At 36.6% G+C, this 17,663-nt stretch overlaps 1 protein-coding gene and 2 long non-coding RNA genes across 4 annotated transcripts in view; 1 reads left to right on the top strand and 2 right to left on the bottom strand.

The window, feature by feature from the left end:
- LOC146462120 (gamma-aminobutyric acid receptor subunit gamma-3-like) overlaps positions 1–5,643 on the bottom strand; it is a 16,983-nt gene extending 11,340 nt beyond the window's left edge. For both annotated transcript variants that reach the window (XM_085086013.1, XM_085086014.1), the window contains exon 1: positions 5,380–5,643. The gene's annotated coding sequence lies outside the window, so the exon portion shown is untranslated. The remainder of the gene's footprint in view (positions 1–5,379) is intronic.
- Positions 5,644–6,496: 853 nt separating this feature from the next.
- LOC146462119 (uncharacterized) lies at positions 6,497–12,460 on the top strand. Its single transcript, XR_014857220.1, has 2 exons — positions 6,497–6,736; positions 10,419–12,460. It is a non-coding gene; the product is annotated as an uncharacterized LOC146462119 (long non-coding RNA).
- A 22-nt stretch (positions 12,461–12,482) lies between these two features.
- On the bottom strand, positions 12,483–13,971 carry LOC146462118 (uncharacterized). The gene is made up of 2 exons (XR_014857219.1): positions 13,602–13,971; positions 12,483–12,556 (listed from the first exon to the last, which is right to left on the bottom strand). It is a non-coding gene; the product is annotated as an uncharacterized LOC146462118 (long non-coding RNA).
- Positions 13,972–17,663: the final 3,692 nt, after the last annotated feature.

Below are 17,663 nucleotides of genomic sequence, written 5' to 3'. Positions count from 1 at the left end.
ATCATGTGGTCATAACACAAAAGTTTTCTTTTATTTTTAAAATTATTTTAATTTGGAAAGCGAAATAGTTTTTTTAATGTGTGTTTCAGTTATGAAGGTATAAATACTCTAAAGCCTACATTTTCGTAAATTAAGAGTCAAGATACTGAAGATCACTATAAAATCGGTTTTCTCTTTAGTTACTGTTTGAATGGTAGTCCTTTATCGTGGATCGCTAATATAAACAACCGGCTTAAAAAGATCAACAATACCTAGGATGAAAAACTACTACCTTTATTTCAAAAAAATCGCGCGAATGCTGAAATATTTTCCCAACATTTTTATGTCCGAAAAGAAAACACAAACTGAGTATTTTCTAATATATTTTTTTATATATTAAGCTAAATGTGCAAATGGGGACTCTATTCGCTAACATTAAAAAATTGAAGATATTACAGATTAAATTAGCATCCGCGCTAGAGGTTTGCATTCATTCAATCCTCACTTTGTTTTGTTTCTTTCTGCTCTGTTTTTGTTCACAGCATATCGACTGTGTCGTTTGTTGCGTTCAAATTGTCGGTCAAAACGAAACTGTGCGAAATATATGTAACTCTATTTACACTTGAAAGCCTCTCAGAGTTAAACGCGTCCGAATTTGCCAAGAAATCGTCCGAAAGCTTTGTCCGAAGTTAATCGTCACCAAATTATAAGTCCAAACATTTTCGTAGTTAAAGTAAAAGCTTTGAAACCTAAGAGAAACTTGACTGTAATACCCTTAAGGTTTGTTCTCGCAAGAATAAACTTGAAAAATAATGTTTGCCAGAAAGAAATATCAACAACAATAAATGATATTAAATTGAGTACGTGCTGTATAAAACAACTGAAATCATTCGGACTTGACTTGTCCGGCATTACCTTGTTCTGATTTCAACTTGTTTCCCTCGGTCGGACTATCTTGCCGCCGCGGTGCGCCACGTTCGGTGTCAATAAATAGCTAGCACTTAACGAAAGGCGGTTCATGGATAGAGATCTTATTCATTTGTGAGCCCCTTACTTTGTAAAACTTAATTATCGAATGTGTTCTTTAATATTCATAACGGTCTCGCCGGGTTTCTACTGTTAAAGCTTTCGGCTAAATCGGCCCACAAACTAGCAGGTAACGTATAACATTTTTGGGGCAGACAAATTAACGGGGAATTTTTGACTGAGCATCAACATGACTTATACCGATCACTGTTGGCTTTAATACCAGACCTAGCCTAATTTTTTCGAGACACATCAATTGCTCTTCCTATAATCAACACTCTGGCATTATTCCCGTGAAAGCGTAAGTCATTAATCAAACTCATGGCATTGATCAATTATTTCAGTATTCAGGCATCTGCTCTGTGCACTTGTTGGCACGAGAAAAGCATAAAATTTGCCATCTTATTTTCATAACCATTACTCAATCTACAATACAATTCTGCTCTTCACAGTGTGCTACAGTAGACGTTATGTTAAATCTAAATGTTTTTGTTTCGTTGCACATCAAATGAACCAACGAACTTGCGCTATTTTCGACTATAAATCACCTGTGAGCCTAACGGAAATACAAAATGTCGAACCCTTATAAGATGACCTCCTTTTCTTCGCGGTACTCTACTGAAGCTGCTGGCCGGCTACCCTAGGACTTCTACTCGTCATTTCACGTTCAACCTTGTGCGCGTAGCATTCAACACAATTGTGCTTTTATGTAACATTTCGAAGCTAAAAAAAAAACACGTAGTTAAACAAGTAATTTTTCTTGTACATTGATAAAGATAATGTTGTGCACTAAAAAAGACAATAATTCCCACCCAATATGTTGACATCAGCCACCCATCGCCTTTTTAAATTACTGTTTAGAATCAGAAGGCCAATAGCGAGTGAATTGAAATTCTAATTACTAAGCATTACACCGTGATGTTAAAAGGAAAACAATTTTGTTTTATTCCTTTGTTACTTTACAAACATTGAAGCATTAAAATTGGTAAAGGTGGTGCTTTTTTCTTTAACTTGACTGGGCTGAATATAATATATTAGCGTTAGCAAGAACTAAAATAATTATAAAAATCGCCGATACATTGTGATGAAAAATGCACTTTTCTTTATCGAAAATTTCAAGTCGCGCTTACACGCAAAAGCCCATTACCCTTATCGTACAACTCCTATATATTAGTGTAACGGCGTTTCCACAGATATATTTATTTTTAGATTGAATTTGCCACAAATCCGATCTCCCACGGGAGCCTTACTAGCCCGTATAAACGGTTTCAACATTTGCTTCAACATGCGTTCAACACAGTTGTTGAACCAAATGTCGGGAGCGTTCGAACAGGGCGTTCAACACAGTTGAAAGCGTAAAGGGCGATTTAGACGGTACGATTTTGCCTACGATTTGTCGCATGCGACACGCTTACGCCATGCCTACAACACGAATCGCGTCGTGTAAATCAACCTACAACATCCTTACGACAGACGCACACAACACGAAAAATGTCGTAGGATTTTAAAACATGTTTTAAAATCCTACGACAATCGTAGGTAAAGGCAATGTTGAGTGGCGAGAGTTGTGTACGATTTTTAAATGACGCAAGCAGCGCGCGCTCTAGAAATCGCATGCGACAAATCGTAGGCAAAATCGTACCGTATAAATCGCCCTTAAAAAATGTTGAAACCTTGTTGAAAGTGTGTTGAATTAATCAATTTTAAATTGGTTTAAAATTTCATTCAACATCGATTCAACGTTTTCTTTATTCTTGAAAACGTTGAATGGTGTTGAATCTCGTTTCAACACTCCGTTCATCCAACATTTGCCCAACATCCATTCAACTTTTGTTCAACGAAGGTTAAGCAAATGTTGAAACCGTTTAAACGGGCCTTTAAGCTTTTCATGATGCTCATGTGAACCGGAATTTAAATTTTCGCGGGAAATAGTATTCCCATGTGTCAGTCTAAAAATATAGCGATCTGCTTAAACACCGCAGCAAAGGCCCAGCATGGGAGCTGTACGCCGCGTAGACCATTGGGCTCCTGAACTGAGTAAACGAACATTTTCGGGGGGAGGGGATGGGGAATCAAAATGATGTACTTTTAATGATGTATGAAGTTATTTTAAGTTATTAATATTTCCCAAAAAAAATTGTTAATCGAAGATCTCGAATTCCTTTTCTAAAGGTAAGGTTTGGGGGACGGAGGGAGGGGGAGGTCCCTCCTCAAAGGAATGTCATTTTTGCCCTAGTTGTATGCGAAAACGCATTGGAGTATAAACTTTTAGTATTTTAAAGGGTCCCAAAAGATACACCGTGAAAAAAGGATTGAAATTAGGAAGGCGAGCACAAACTGAGAAGAAATTCCTGGCATAAATTGCAACGCAAAGATTATTGTAAATAGTCCTGCTGTAGATTAACTGGTGGACAATCTTCTGTCGTGGGCTCATCTTTGGGCTTCAGGAAAAGGGGAATGTTTTTCGTTTTTACTTATGTGAAAAGGGGGCCGTCTTGGTAAAAGTTGGTATGTGAAAGGGTAAAGATTTGAACTTCCCAGTGTAGCTTCCCTCGTTTAAACCTTCATTGAATCATCTTCCCCCTCCCGTGCTTTCATACAGGACGTTTACTAACAATCAAGTCCGTTGAGTGATTTCAAGCCGCTTAACACCGTCTGAAGAATTAAAACTTTAACCAAGACTTGAATCAGGATAAAAGAATTTTCATTATAGAGGATGAATGGGCAGATCAAGCTAGATGCTTTAGAAAAAAAAGATAGACTAGGATATGAAGGAAGGGTTGATCTATGTTTTAGCTCATTTGTTGATTATTCTTTTCACTATCCGTCTTGTAAATTATTCCGGCAAAGTTCTGAATTATTCAACACATCAATGGAATATAAACTTAGCATTTTGCAAACAGGCGCTCCATTTTGATCCTCTGTCTGTTTTTTCGTCAATTAAATATCGTCAAGCAGGTTAACACAAAATAGATAGAAGCCTTTATGACCTTAATTGTAAGGTTGTTCTTCAATTGCGATGAACGAACGGGTTCCTACACGAGAACATTTAACCAAAATACTTCAAACCTGGTCATATGTTTTCTGATCGTTTTGTGTCATTTTAAAGGCATATCTGTGTGAGCTAATACAGTTCGACCTGTTCTGATGCTTTTGCTGAAAATTTAAATTGCTAAAAGCCATTTAGGGAAGGGAATTTTATTCCCCGAATTTTTAGGACCACTATTGGCCTTGCGAAAATGCTAGCTGAGCTTCTTCTTCTTCTTTTTTTTTTTTTTTTTGCATTTTTTAACGACATAGTAGCCCCTCAGGCAAAATGAATTAGTTTCTTAATGTTGCGAAATTTTGAGCAGAAAGTCTGCCGAAGAAAGCCTGAGATATTTTTTACAGCTGAATCCGAATTTCTGAGACGATTAAGCCCTTCCAAACAGAAATCCAAAACGTGAACCTTCGGGTAACTCTGATGAAAGGATGGGAGATTTGCGAAACTCTACCCATTTCTCAAGAAAAGAACATAATTTGATTAAGTGCACTCTAGCTTTCTCAATGAAGGCGTGGCCTGTTGTATTCAAACGGAATGATGGCTGTAAAACATTCGTAATTATTAATGAGATCTTAAAAAGCGAAACAGAAAAAGAAACCTTAATTAATATTTTTAAATTGTAGCAGCGTTATGTGCAAGGTAAAAAGGCTGCAAAATGTGTCATTAATGAATTTTTTTTTCAGCTAGCAGTCAATTTAATGTGTTATAGTTTATATACAACAGCATTTTCGAGAGGAAATGATTCCCAAAACAAGTGAATCCGCAACGTCGCATTTTATTCGTTTCATTCCCCTTGTTAGAACTGATAAGGAAATGGCCCTGAAAATATTGCTTTACTATGATAAAAATTTTATTCAAACGTTTTTAATTATTGCGTACAACGTTTCCTTGGTATTTTTACACAGCAGTTTCAGTTTAATTTATTGTCTGGAGACCGATCCAAAATCATTTGAAATACTTATTGCCACCTTGTCTATGAATAATTCGATACTAAACAATATTTTAAGAGACTGCATAATAAAGGAAAACAGATAAAGTTGGGAATGCTCTTAAAACAGTTATCGGGCTTAAAACGGACTTCTTTTTAGTACTTGTTCTGATTTTCCTCTGTTAATTTTTTACGAGTGTTTTCTGCATCAGATTTCAACACAAGGAAAGCAGTTAAATTTTCAAAAGTGGGTTTCAAATTCAGCTTTTCCTCTCGAGTTTGAAACGGTAATTTATGCTGTAGCAGTCACTTATCATAGGTGGAGTTAATACTGACCACAAGACAGATACAAACTGCAACACTTTCTTGACAACAATAATCGAAATAACGGAGATTTACTTACCTTTGTTGGTAGGATAACTGTTAAAAGTTGCATGCCGCTTCACTGATGATCACTTTCCCGCCGACGTCGACAAAAAAATTTCGTGAAACGTATGCTGTGTTATTTCGCGATTCAAAATGGCTGAGGAATTGTTCAACTCGAAATATCATTCAATTCGCATTCTTTGTTTCAACCACGTTATGTACAGATATATTAACTCAACTTAAACCTGAATGTAGCAACCCTGCAATATCTAAAGCGTACTTAAATCGCGCGAATTTTAAGTATCTGATTAAATTACCTATCTGCTAGGTTTCTGTCTACTATATACATACATACCTCATACGGTTTTGAAAAACAAACACCAGTGAGGAAAAATATTGTTTTCTCTGTAGGAGCACCTTTTTAATTACAGCTAAGGAAAATCTTCCCTTTATTCGTCTTGTTCATTGCATATTTATATGCTGTCTGTATTGGACACAAAAATAATGCCCATATATGCGTATTAGGGTCGTTCTCATTACTGGACCAGGAAAAGCTCTAATTTTTGATGTTTTCTCTTTTATGTTTGTCCATTTTTCAGAGCTTTTAATTACGAGTTAAGGGATTATCTATTCACGATTCTCGTCTGGGCTGATCAATTATTAAAGCCTTCAGTTTTAATGTAAATACAAGGATTCTTTAAAGAATCTCCAAGAAACTGTATGTTTAACAATCAAACAGTTAATTTTGAAAGAGCATGCAAATGACAGGAGTCCTTCTTAATTACCGGGTACCAAAACGCTTTTGGTGTGAGCTAAAAAATTATTTTTTCCTTCATACTTAGCTTTTAAGCTATGTTTCCACTATGCCGTTTTGAAAAATACTCCGGCCTGGAAAAAACAGAAGTGGCCCCATTCTCGTTCCCAGAGCCTCCTGTCCCTCTTAGCCGGCGGGGCCTTCGCACGAGGTCCTCATGCCCAGCCTCCAGCGGCTAAGAGGCCCAGGCGGCTCTAGGGTGGTTGAGAAAAGATAACATCGGCCTAAGGGAGGTGACGTCATCGGGTTATTCTTCGGAGCAGCCACGAACCGAGATCCGATTATACCGGAAATTGACCTGCATTCACTCTCTTTCAGAAGTAATGGCTGACGACGTCGGGGAAATAAAGACTTCGAACGTTTGTTAGGATTCGTTATGGTAGAATACAGAGTTCTTTCTACTTTCGTTTCTCGGCGTCTGAACACTGACCTCAAGGATTTTACGTTCGATTTGTGGAAGAAACGTGGAACGATGAAAACAGTCAAGATTTGCTCATGTAACATCGGCCTACGGGAGGTTAACATCGACCTAAAGGAGGTTAACATCGGCCTACGGGAGGTTAACATCGACCTAAGGGAGGTACGTTTTATAGCACCACGTTTGTATCGTATATTGTGTTATACTGGCACAATCGTACACATGGAAAGCTTATTTGCAAGCATTAAAACTTACAATCTTGCAGGAGCTTTTCTAATCATTGACCTGAGTGTCATTTCATTTATTGCCAACTCATAACATCCACCTACAGGAGGTTAACATCTACCTAATGCACTTGTCATCGGCTTCCCCGAGGGGGGGGACCCCGGGCTGATATGGGGACTTTGCTAATTGTGTATTTCAAAGTTCTTGTATTTCCCCACCCGTGCGGGATTTGTTTCTTGCAAAGTCCCCAGTATTTGGCGAACCCAACTGGATTTGAAGATGCACTTCAGAACTTTACTTGGGTTCTTTAAACCGTCGGCAAACACTCGGACTTTGCATTCTGATGAAAACTAAACTTTAATTATTTTTTCTCGAATACTCCATAAGTTGCTATAAATCACTCCTCTTACTGTACATGCGCAGTATGGTGAAAATTTCAACTTTTCATTCAGTCCTGAATTCCCCAGAATCTGTTTTCAATCTATCCGGACTGATGAAGAACAAGGGAAAACACACTATCATGATGGTTCATTGCTGCTGCTAAACAAAACGTCCTTAAGTTTCCTGAGTACTCTGAACAGTTGCTGTGATGCTTCAGAAATTAACATTCTTGTGAATATTTAAAAAAAATCAACTTTTTCTATCCTTAACAATTTAACAGACCGCTTCTATTATATCACTAACAAAAGACGACCTGTTGACCTTTAACAGTGACCTCTATAAACAATAATATATACCCAGAGGAATTTTAAAGTTGCCTATGCCTACAAATACGTACAAATTTTTGACGGATGGTCTGTTTGATAGACAAAAAACAATGGATTTTAAAACATACCTTCTTGTTCTCCTCTGCCATCTTGCCATCGATCGAGCGAACAAAAATCGTCCCCAATCTCCTCTCAGTTGAACATAAGCGAAGTCCCCATATTTTCCGCGAGAGTAGGGCATTCAAAAATCCAAGTCCCCACATTTCCCCCACCACAAGGGAAGAAATTTGTTGCAAAGTCCCCATAAAGTCCCCATATTCCCCCACATCAGCCCGGGGTCCCCCCCCTCGGGGAAGCCGATGACAAGTGCATAAGGGAGGTACAGTGGCTCACAGTGTACATTTTATAACTTATGTATTATAAAAGTCAATTCATAGGCATAGAAGCTTACTCTCTAGCAGGGAAACTTGGGATCATAAGGAGCTTTTCTATCATTGACTTGAATTTCATAATTTTCATTTTTACCAACTCATAACATCCGCCTATAGGAGGTATACATCTACCTAAGGGAGGTTATGGTATTATAAAAAGGAAGGATGGACTTGAAGAAAGCTTACGAATCTTAAGGGGCTTTTGCATTTCTTGTACATGCCATTTTAGAACAAATTTATATATAAATAATAATAATAATGATAATAATTATTATTATTATTATTATTATTATTATTATTATTATTATTATTATTTGAAAAGCCTTTTAATCTCACTAGAATGAGATAAGTGAGAGTTTTCTCATTTTTTTATTTACACTCATAACATGGAATACAGTGAAAGGCAATTGTTCTCTTGTTGTTGTCATTTTTTTCTTGGTTGACCCCATCAACCTGTAATTTCCACATTAAATTTTGCTAGAAGTGACTGTTTATGACTGTAGAAATGATAGATCATTTTTAAAAAATATAACCCTTAATATGTCAGAATTTATTTTAATTTAATTTGTGATCTGACTTACAAGAGGTTTGACTGTTTGACTGCTTCATTTTTTATTTGCCATTAACCAAAAAATACAACATAAATACATTAAAGATGATACACAATATTCTTACTAAACTATTTACAAGGTGAAATGTGTTAAAGGCTAGGAAGCCTATATAGAAGCGTGGGGCTTATTAACTATAGGCATCCTGGAACTATAGGATAAACCATAGAAGTTAATGGTACTAAATGAAAATTCCAATTAATTTTTTTTTAAAAGAAGAAAAAAAAAAAGAAAAAAAGAAAAAAAAGAGAAAAAGGTGTGTAGCTCAACAAAGAGTCAATTTAACTTAGAAAGAAGGAATTTTCTAAGTCTTTTGCCAAACTGATACTTTCACTGTTTTGAATTTCACGACTAAGCGAGTTGAAAAGCGTAGGACCTTGAAACCGAATTGAGAATTTTCGAAGATTAGTTCGACAATAAGGTATATAGAAGGTATAAGGTATATGTGGGAGCAGGGATGGCGCAGTGGTGAGAGCACTCGCCTCCCACCAATGTGGCCCGGGTTCGATTCCCGGTCTCGGCGTCATATGTGGGTTGAGTTTGTTGTTGGTTCTCATCCCTGCTCCGAGGGTTTTTCTGCGGGTACTCCGGTTTTCCTCCCTCCACAAAAACCAACATTTCCAAATTTCAATTCGACCTGGAAACAGTGGATGGAAGAGCCACCCCGTGGATTCCACTGAAATTCCCATTCTATCCTATTTATAGAAAAGGTTGGAATTTCTTGTATTATAAGAATGTATCTGGCTTGCAAGAGTAAACATATCGCGAAAATAATTTGGAAGTAAGCTTCTTTTAAAAAGATACATAAATTTACCTATTTGGTATAAATAAATGTCAGAGAATTTTAAAATCTCCTGTTCTTTAAAAAGAACACCAGTATGAGCATCAAGAGAAACTTTAGATATTATTCTGATTATCTTCTTTTGCAGAACAATAATCCTATTTAAATTAGACTGATATGTCGATCCCCACACAGAAACACAATAAATTAAGTAAGGGTAAACTAGACTATAGTACAAGGAGCGTAAGGAGGTTTTGGGAAGGCAAAAACTAGACTTATAAATAATACCCATTGATTTTGATATTTTTCCAGAAACACTAAGAATGTGAGGCTTCCATGACTTTTTAATGCTCATTGAGGATAACACCTAAAAATACTGTCTCTTTCACACGTTCAATTGCATTGTTGTCAATTTGAATAGATATATCAAGTGTTTTCCTCCTTTGGGGTGATCTAAAAACCATAAAATTTGATTTTTTAAAGTTAATGGACAGCTTGTTTGCTCGACACCATTGAGTTAATTTAAGCATTTCAGAATTCAAGATTCCAGGAAGCAAGTTAAAATCTTTGTGGGAGAAAAATATGTTTGTATCATCTGCAAAAAGAATAAAATCCACGACCTTTGACACGTTACACAGATCATTTATATAGAGTAGAAAGAGTAGGGGACCTAGTATAGAACCCTGAGGCACCCCGCACTTAATTTCGCAAGACTCCGAACTGACACCATTAAATTCCACATATTGTTGTCTATTGCTTAGATAGCTTTCCAACCCTCTAAGTTAAGTGCCACGAACACCATAATGCTCTAATTTTGAAATCAAAATGTTATGATCAATGGTGTCAAAGGCCTTGGACAAGTCTATAAAAATACCAACTGTGCATTCCTTATTGTCAATGGCGGAAGAGATTTTGTCATATAAACAAGTAAGAGCATAAGCGCTAGCCGTGGAGTGATGCTTGCGAAAACCATACTGATTGTCAGAGAGAATGTTATGATTATTAAGAAACCTTAAAAGACGATTGTACATTACTCTCTCATTGCTTACTACAGTACATTAACAATATTGGTTTTATTTAATTTCTTTTCAGAATGCAATACTTAAACTGCACAGACCGCTGAAGAAACAGCTACTTCAAAGACACCTATGACTCATTAATTCCACAAAAGACATTGTGTACTTAATTCATATGCATAGAAGCTTACTCTTCAGCAGGGAAACTTGGGATCATAAGGAGCTTTTTTATCATTGACTTGAATTTCATTTTATTTTTACCAAGTGATAACAATTCCACCTGCGTATACAGGAGGTAAACATCTACCTGAGGGAGGTCATGATGTTTATAGCACCATGCAAGTATGTATTATAATAGGGAAGAATTGACTTGAAGAAAGCTTATGAATTTTAAGGGGCTTTTGCACTTCATGCACAAGGCCCTCAAATTTGGAATGACAACCCTCTTGATTTAGGTAATTCACTTACTATCTTGAATTGTAGACAAAAGCTTAGAGATTACTTCCAATGAAATTGTGAATTCATGTCCTTTTGAACTCTCGTATACACGGCTTAGCTTAATTTAATATTTTATTTGTTATTTAATTTTTTTTCATTTAAGTTATTATTATTATTATTATTATTATTATTATTATTATTATTATTATCACCACTATTATTAACATTAATATTTATCTATTTATTTATTTGTAAACTGTAAAGTAATTGCACCATTTTGACCAATCTCCTGTATGAATTGTGCCATATAAGCCCCCGGCTTCGGCATCTCAATATCGATTTACAGGTATTACTTATTACCATGCACTCTCTTGTACTATCATTATGAATAAAGAGCATTATATATTATATTGTCTCAGTTGTTCAATAATTATTGTATTCAAACAGAAGAAAAAAAAAAAAAGAGAAAAGTCCAAATTCTCCAATGCCAAAGGTACAGTGTAAATTCAGTTCAATTTCTCTACCCCAGCCAAATTCAATTCCCTTCTTCCCAGGCATGGTACATGATCAAATGCCATGTGGGAGGGGGGGGGGGGGGGGGGGCAAGGCATTTATATTTTGTTCAAATTTGACTTGTTCTCCAACTCATGACAAAGTTCCACCCATATTTAGAAGCATAGAGCTTACTTGATAACAAATGACACGTCATGAGCTTAAAACATGAAAATGAAAACATTTAGGGGTGGTCATTTGGATCTTTTGAAAAGCACACTCAAAGGTTCATGGCATGGCTCGATTTCATTTTGACCTTTACTTGAGGTACAGATTTGTTGACTTACAAAATAATAGCTCTTTATGTCATATCTTTTTGACTCAACAGCCATAAAGGTTAGCAACCATAACTGTAATTGAATATGGATATTTGAAAGATACATTTCAATATCAGGTGAAAGATTAAGTAGAAGAAAGACCCTCAGTTATTTTTTTGGGATTTCTTTTCACAACTGCTTAAGGACGGTGCCTACAAATAGCGAAGTATTTTTGCACGGTTTATCACTATACGGGAAAAGCAGATCTTGGTAGTGGGTATTGAAAGCCAAATTTAAGGAAATTGGGGGTAACCACGCATTTTTTAGAGATAACCAAGCAACAATATTATTCTAAAAAGCAGCAAAATACAAAGCAATGTATGGCGCTTTTTTCCAAATTGAAGCTTTATTATCTCTGAAAAATGCATGATTTCCCCCCAATTTTCTCTTTGGATACCAAAATCACTTGCTAAGTTCTGCTTTCTCCGCATAGTTTTAAAGTGCGCAAAAATATCCCTGTAATAGTAGGCACCACCCATAGAAAACCTGAGTATCTCCAGATGCACAGAATGTATGCGCAGTAACAATAGTAGGCACCGTCCTTAAGTTCTAGAAAGGACTAAGAATCTTTCTTCCAATTAAACATTACTTAAAAATGTTGGTCATTTTGTATCTTTGCACTCTAAGTGGTACATATATACCAATCTACACAATTTCCTGCCAGAGAGGAACAAAATTATGACCATTTGCATCCAATCCATCATTATATGGGAGATCCTCCATCAATTAACCCTACAAACTTGAATATCAAATTTTACATAATTTTGCCTCATGACGAGAGGTCAAGCTTGACAATAACAGTTCAACAACATCTGTTGTACACAATGTCTTGAGGAATATTGATGAGTCATAGGTGTCTTTGAAGCAGCAGTTTCTTCAGCGGTCTGCATAGTTTAAGTATTGCATTCTGAAAAGAAATAAAATAAAACCAATATTGTTAATGTACTGTAGTAAGCAGTCAAACAGTCAAACCTCTTGTAAGTGATCACAAATTAAATTAAAATAAATTCTGACATATTAAGGGTTATATTTTTAAAAATGATCTATCATTTCAACAGTCATAAACAGTCACTTCTAGCAAAATTTAATGCGGAAATTACAGGTTGATGGGGTCAACCAAGAAAAACCGACAACAACAAGAAAACAATTGCCTTTAATCATCATAACAGCTACATGTATAATGCTATTTTAATGCACCTGCATTTTTTCTATTTAAACCCATAACACCTCTCACAACAAATCTTTATGGCTGTAAAATTGTTTCATTAGATGAATATAAATGGCCCAGCATAGGTCAGTGTGTTGCCAAAAAATAATATTGATAATAATATATTATATTCCATGTTATGAGTGTAAATAAAAAAATGAGAAAACTCTCATAAATCTCATTCTAGTGAGATTAAAAGGCTTTTCAAATAATAATAATAATAATAATAATAATAATAATAATAACTCTTTATAAATAAATTTATTCTAAAACGGCACGTACACGAAATGCAAAAGCCCCTTAAGATTCGTAAGCTTTTTTCAAGTCAATCCTTCCTTATTATAATACCATAACCTCCCTCAGGTAGATGTTTACCTCCTATAGGCGGATGTTATGAGTTGGTAAAAATGAAAATATTTATGAAATTCAAGTCAATGATAGAAAAGCTCCTTATGATCCCAAGTTTCCCTGCTAGAAAGTAAGCTTCTATGCCTATGAATTGACTTTTATGATACATAAGTTATAAAATATACACTGCAAGCCACTGTACCTCCCTTAGGTAGATGTTAACCTCCTGTAGGTGGATGTTATGAGTTGGTAATAAAATTAATGAAATCACACTCAGGTCAATAATAAGAAAAGCTCCTGCAAGATTGTAAGTTTTAATGCTGGCAAATAAGCTTTCCATGTGTACGATTGTGCCAGTATAACTCATACGATACAAACGTGGTGCTATAAAACGTACCTCCCTTAGGTCGATGTTAACCTCCCGTAGGCCGATGTTAACCTCCTTTAGGTCGATGTTAACCTCCCGTAGGCCGATGTTACCTGAGCAAATCTTGACTGTTTTCATAGTTCCACGTTTCTTCCACAAATCGAACGTAAAATCCTTGAGGTCAGTGTTCAGACGCCGAGAAACGAAAGTAGAAAGAACTCTGTATTCTACCATAACGAATCCTAACAAACGTTCGAAGTCTTTATTTCCCCGACGTCGTCCGCCATTACTACTGAAAGAGAGTGAATGCAGGTCAATTTCCGGTATAATCGGATCTCGGTTCGTGGCTGCTCCGAAGAATAACCCGATGACGTCACCTCCCTTAGGCCGATGTTACCTTTTCTCAACCCTCTAGTTGGCCCAAAACCGCCGCCATCTTTCCACTAGAATCCAATCCTCGCTCCTCATTGTTGACTTCCGTTTCGGTTCGATTCTCTGTTCGCACCACTCAATAAAGTGTCACGAAAACCTATCCGATATGTGACGATTCCCTTTCAAGACCAAGCAGTGCAGCATCATTCCGGCACAAAAATCGATCCGAAATCAGCGTTTTATGTGTGAACGAAAGCCCTATCCGACAGATCCGATATGATTTTGGTTCCGGCACGAGCTACCCAGTATAGTGTAGACATACAGTGTTTGCTAGTCGTAGCACCTCTAAATTTTGTCTAGTCGAGGTGAGGATATATTTTGTCTGTAAATTTTGTCTACACGAGATAAGACGAAATATTAAACAATTAAGAACTTTAACCATGCACGCGTCAAACTAAAACGTTGTTGGGATGTTTTCAAAGTGATTTAATTAACTTCTAAACGTAACAGAAAAATAAACATTGTTATCAGCAGCTGGAAACATGTACACGTTTCTGTGACGAACACTTTAAAAACACTAAAACTAATCAACTCACCACATTCTTAATCCACAAACCTCGCAAGCTGCCGAATCCGGTGTCATTTTCACGAAGAAATTGAGTGTACTGTTACCTGTTATCTTTCAGGATCTTCATTGAGGTTGTTACCGGGACTAATAAAAACATGAATTTGTGGAGAGCGAGACGTTGTAGCATGTTTCCAACACGAACACAGTCCAAAGTGTTGGTTTCTTCCATATACCTGTTTGCACTCAAATACAACTGTATTTACAATATTCGAATTTCCTCGAAAAAGGATTGAACGTATCTTTCAAGGCCCGAGGAGGAGGAGCAGCAGCAGCAGCAGCAGCAGCAGCAGCAGCAGCAGCAGCAGCAGAAGAAGAAGAAGAAGAAGAAGAAGAACAAGAACAAGAAGAAGAACAAGAAGAAGAACAAGAAGAACAAGAAAAAGGAGGAGGAGCAGGAGGAGGAGGAGGAAATGAACAACAACAACATTTGTCATTCTCCAATGTATCTGTCTTAATAATGCTCGTTATACATTTTATTGGTATTGATACCCTTACAATTTAATGTTTTTACAATTTTAATTGACGAGAATGAAATTAAATACATCTATTGAGTCGTACAACGTTAAATCGTTCCATTTGTTACTTGAACCGTTTAATCCCGGGCCATCAAGCTCTCGGGACCTTTTCCCCACATCTGGAAAGCGCCATCTTTGGCAAAACGAATGTTTTGATTGAAACCCAAGTCTTAAAGGAAAGCTCCAGAAAATGTTTGGAAAAATAATGAACGATGGCGATGCAGGGATTAAAGAATTCATAGACTGCATACTTTAAGTTTATAAATAATTATAATTAAATCCACTGTCCACCTTACATCTGAGTAGCGGGTAAGTAATTTACTGGAGGAGGGTAGGGGGGGGGGGGTATGGCCCAATAGTGGAAACCCTAAAACTATTACATTACAAAACTACGATTATTTTATTCACCATTTCAGACTGAAATATTTACTCTCTCATCATTCCAAAAGGGAAAATATCTAGGTGGAATAAACTCAACCTTTCTTAAGACTAGAATAGCCAAATAACTAGCCTACTTCAGAGCTGAAATCACACCCTGTGGTGCAGCATATACCTACTCAACTTAAAGGGGAGGTGTCACGGGAATTTTATGTCGTATCAAAAACTTTAAACCATTTTGTTTGTAAACAGAAACCTAAAAAACATTGCTCAAAGTTGTTGTAGATTAACATAACAGTGTGCTAAGACTATCAATGAGTGTCTCTGGCCAGAGATGGTCTGGGTTAGAATGGACAGCAACTTGAAAAGTTAGGCAAACTGTTTTTAAGTTCTCCCGTTTTTGTTTCCAAAATGCACTAGAGCAGATCATGAAGTTGTTCCTTTCAAAAATTCAGTTGATTTCTTTTTCTTGATGTTCTAGAATTATTATGTAACTAAGTGAAGGTGTTGTCGCACCATTTTCACCACAAAAGGTCAAAATCCTCATGATACTTCCCCTTTAAATAAGAGAGTTCCCCCTTTTGACCTACAATAGTTCAGGGATGAAAGAGTACCTCCCATTTTCCCATTTCGAGAACTCTACCGACCATTACAGTGTTACACATGTTGTACCTCTTCTTCTCGTAAAGCACAATCCTTGGACAAGTAATACAACAGCCTTTGCCGTTCATTTAGTGACCGGTATGAGACGTCTCAAAATTCTCTGTCACGCCACACAAGAAATTCATTCACTCAGCATTCACGCCAAGAAACATCCACTGATACATTCTAATATGACTGATCAATAATAACCTTTCACGCTTATAGAAATAAACAAACAAAAAACATTACTGATTGCAAAACGGTAAGTGTAACCTCGAACCCCGATGTTTGTCCACCGAGAAAACACCTGGTGAAATCGATCATGTTCTCCAATCTGATTGGTCAATGAAAATGGCCCGGGTTTTACCAGATGTTCTCTCCCGAAGAGCGAGAAGATCTGGGTACGAGATTACGGTAAGGGTACTGATCAATAGTTTTCACAATTCAGTATATCATTAATTAGCAAACTAAACTGTCCGCTTAATTAAGAACTATTGAATAGTGATGAAAGCATCGCGTTCTACGGTAAAAGTATCCGTCAACGCGTCGTTGTAAATTTTTCATCGCATCATTTCAATGAAAGGTAAAATACAACACAAAACAGCTTACTAAGTCTTAACTTAAGTGAAAGTTACCGGTTGAATGTGGTTTTCTTAAATTCGGAGGTAATTACGACTTTACACCACTTCTGTATGACAGACTAGGGTCTTCGAACAATAAGACCAAAATATTACCTTATTTTTGAAAACTAAATAACATTTTCTTTGAAAACTTACCAATAGTTATACGTATATTCTTTTCCCATAAATTCACTCTATTTTAGGACGTAGCACATCAATCTAATAATTTACAATGGGTTATAATTTGTCTCCGTTAAGAATGTCACGCAACACTTCGTGTCAAGCAAGTGTGTGAGCGCAGAGGCTTCGGGTGCGTTTTTTTGGGAGAATCCAAAAATGATTTGTGCTCTCAGATCATTCGGATCATGCCGCATCAAATGAACAGACGAATCCACTCTGGACAAGGATTCGTCGGTTCCTTTGATGCGGCATGATCCGAATGATCTGAGATCACAAATCCGTTTTCGGATCAGTCTCCCAAAAAACCGCACCCTTCATAGACTACTAATGTAGTTGAATTTAACAGCTATATTGCTGCTATCTTTACATCAATGGTTCTGGTCACATTACGGTGCAAACAATTTTAAACCTTACAATCGTTCTTATTAAGTGCCACCATAGCGTGACAGTACCGTTCTTTACTTGGAGTCCGACCAAGAGAGCACAATTTGGAGATTTTTACTGTTAAAACTTAATGTTACGAAATTCCATTCACAAAGAATGTGACTTCGTTATAAACAACAAAGTGTTACACAATCAAATGAAGACATATAAGCTTAAGCTAACAAGTATTTCGATTTGCTTGGCAAATCTATTTCAATTATAGCTCTGTAGACTACAGTACACCTATAACAACCAGTAGAGGAACGAAAGAACCGCTAGCCACACGAAGGGTTTCTAACAATTATCATCCAATCAGAAACAGCACGAACAACGT

The sequence above is a fragment of the Pavona decussata genome, unplaced genomic scaffold, assembly GCF_977016875.1.
Source record: "Pavona decussata unplaced genomic scaffold, jaPavDecu1.1 SCAFFOLD_191, whole genome shotgun sequence".
Classification (NCBI taxonomy): Eukaryota; Metazoa; Cnidaria; class Anthozoa; order Scleractinia; family Agariciidae; genus Pavona; species Pavona decussata.
Note: the sequence above shows the minus strand (reverse complement) of the source record. Positions and strands in the feature narration are given on the sequence as shown.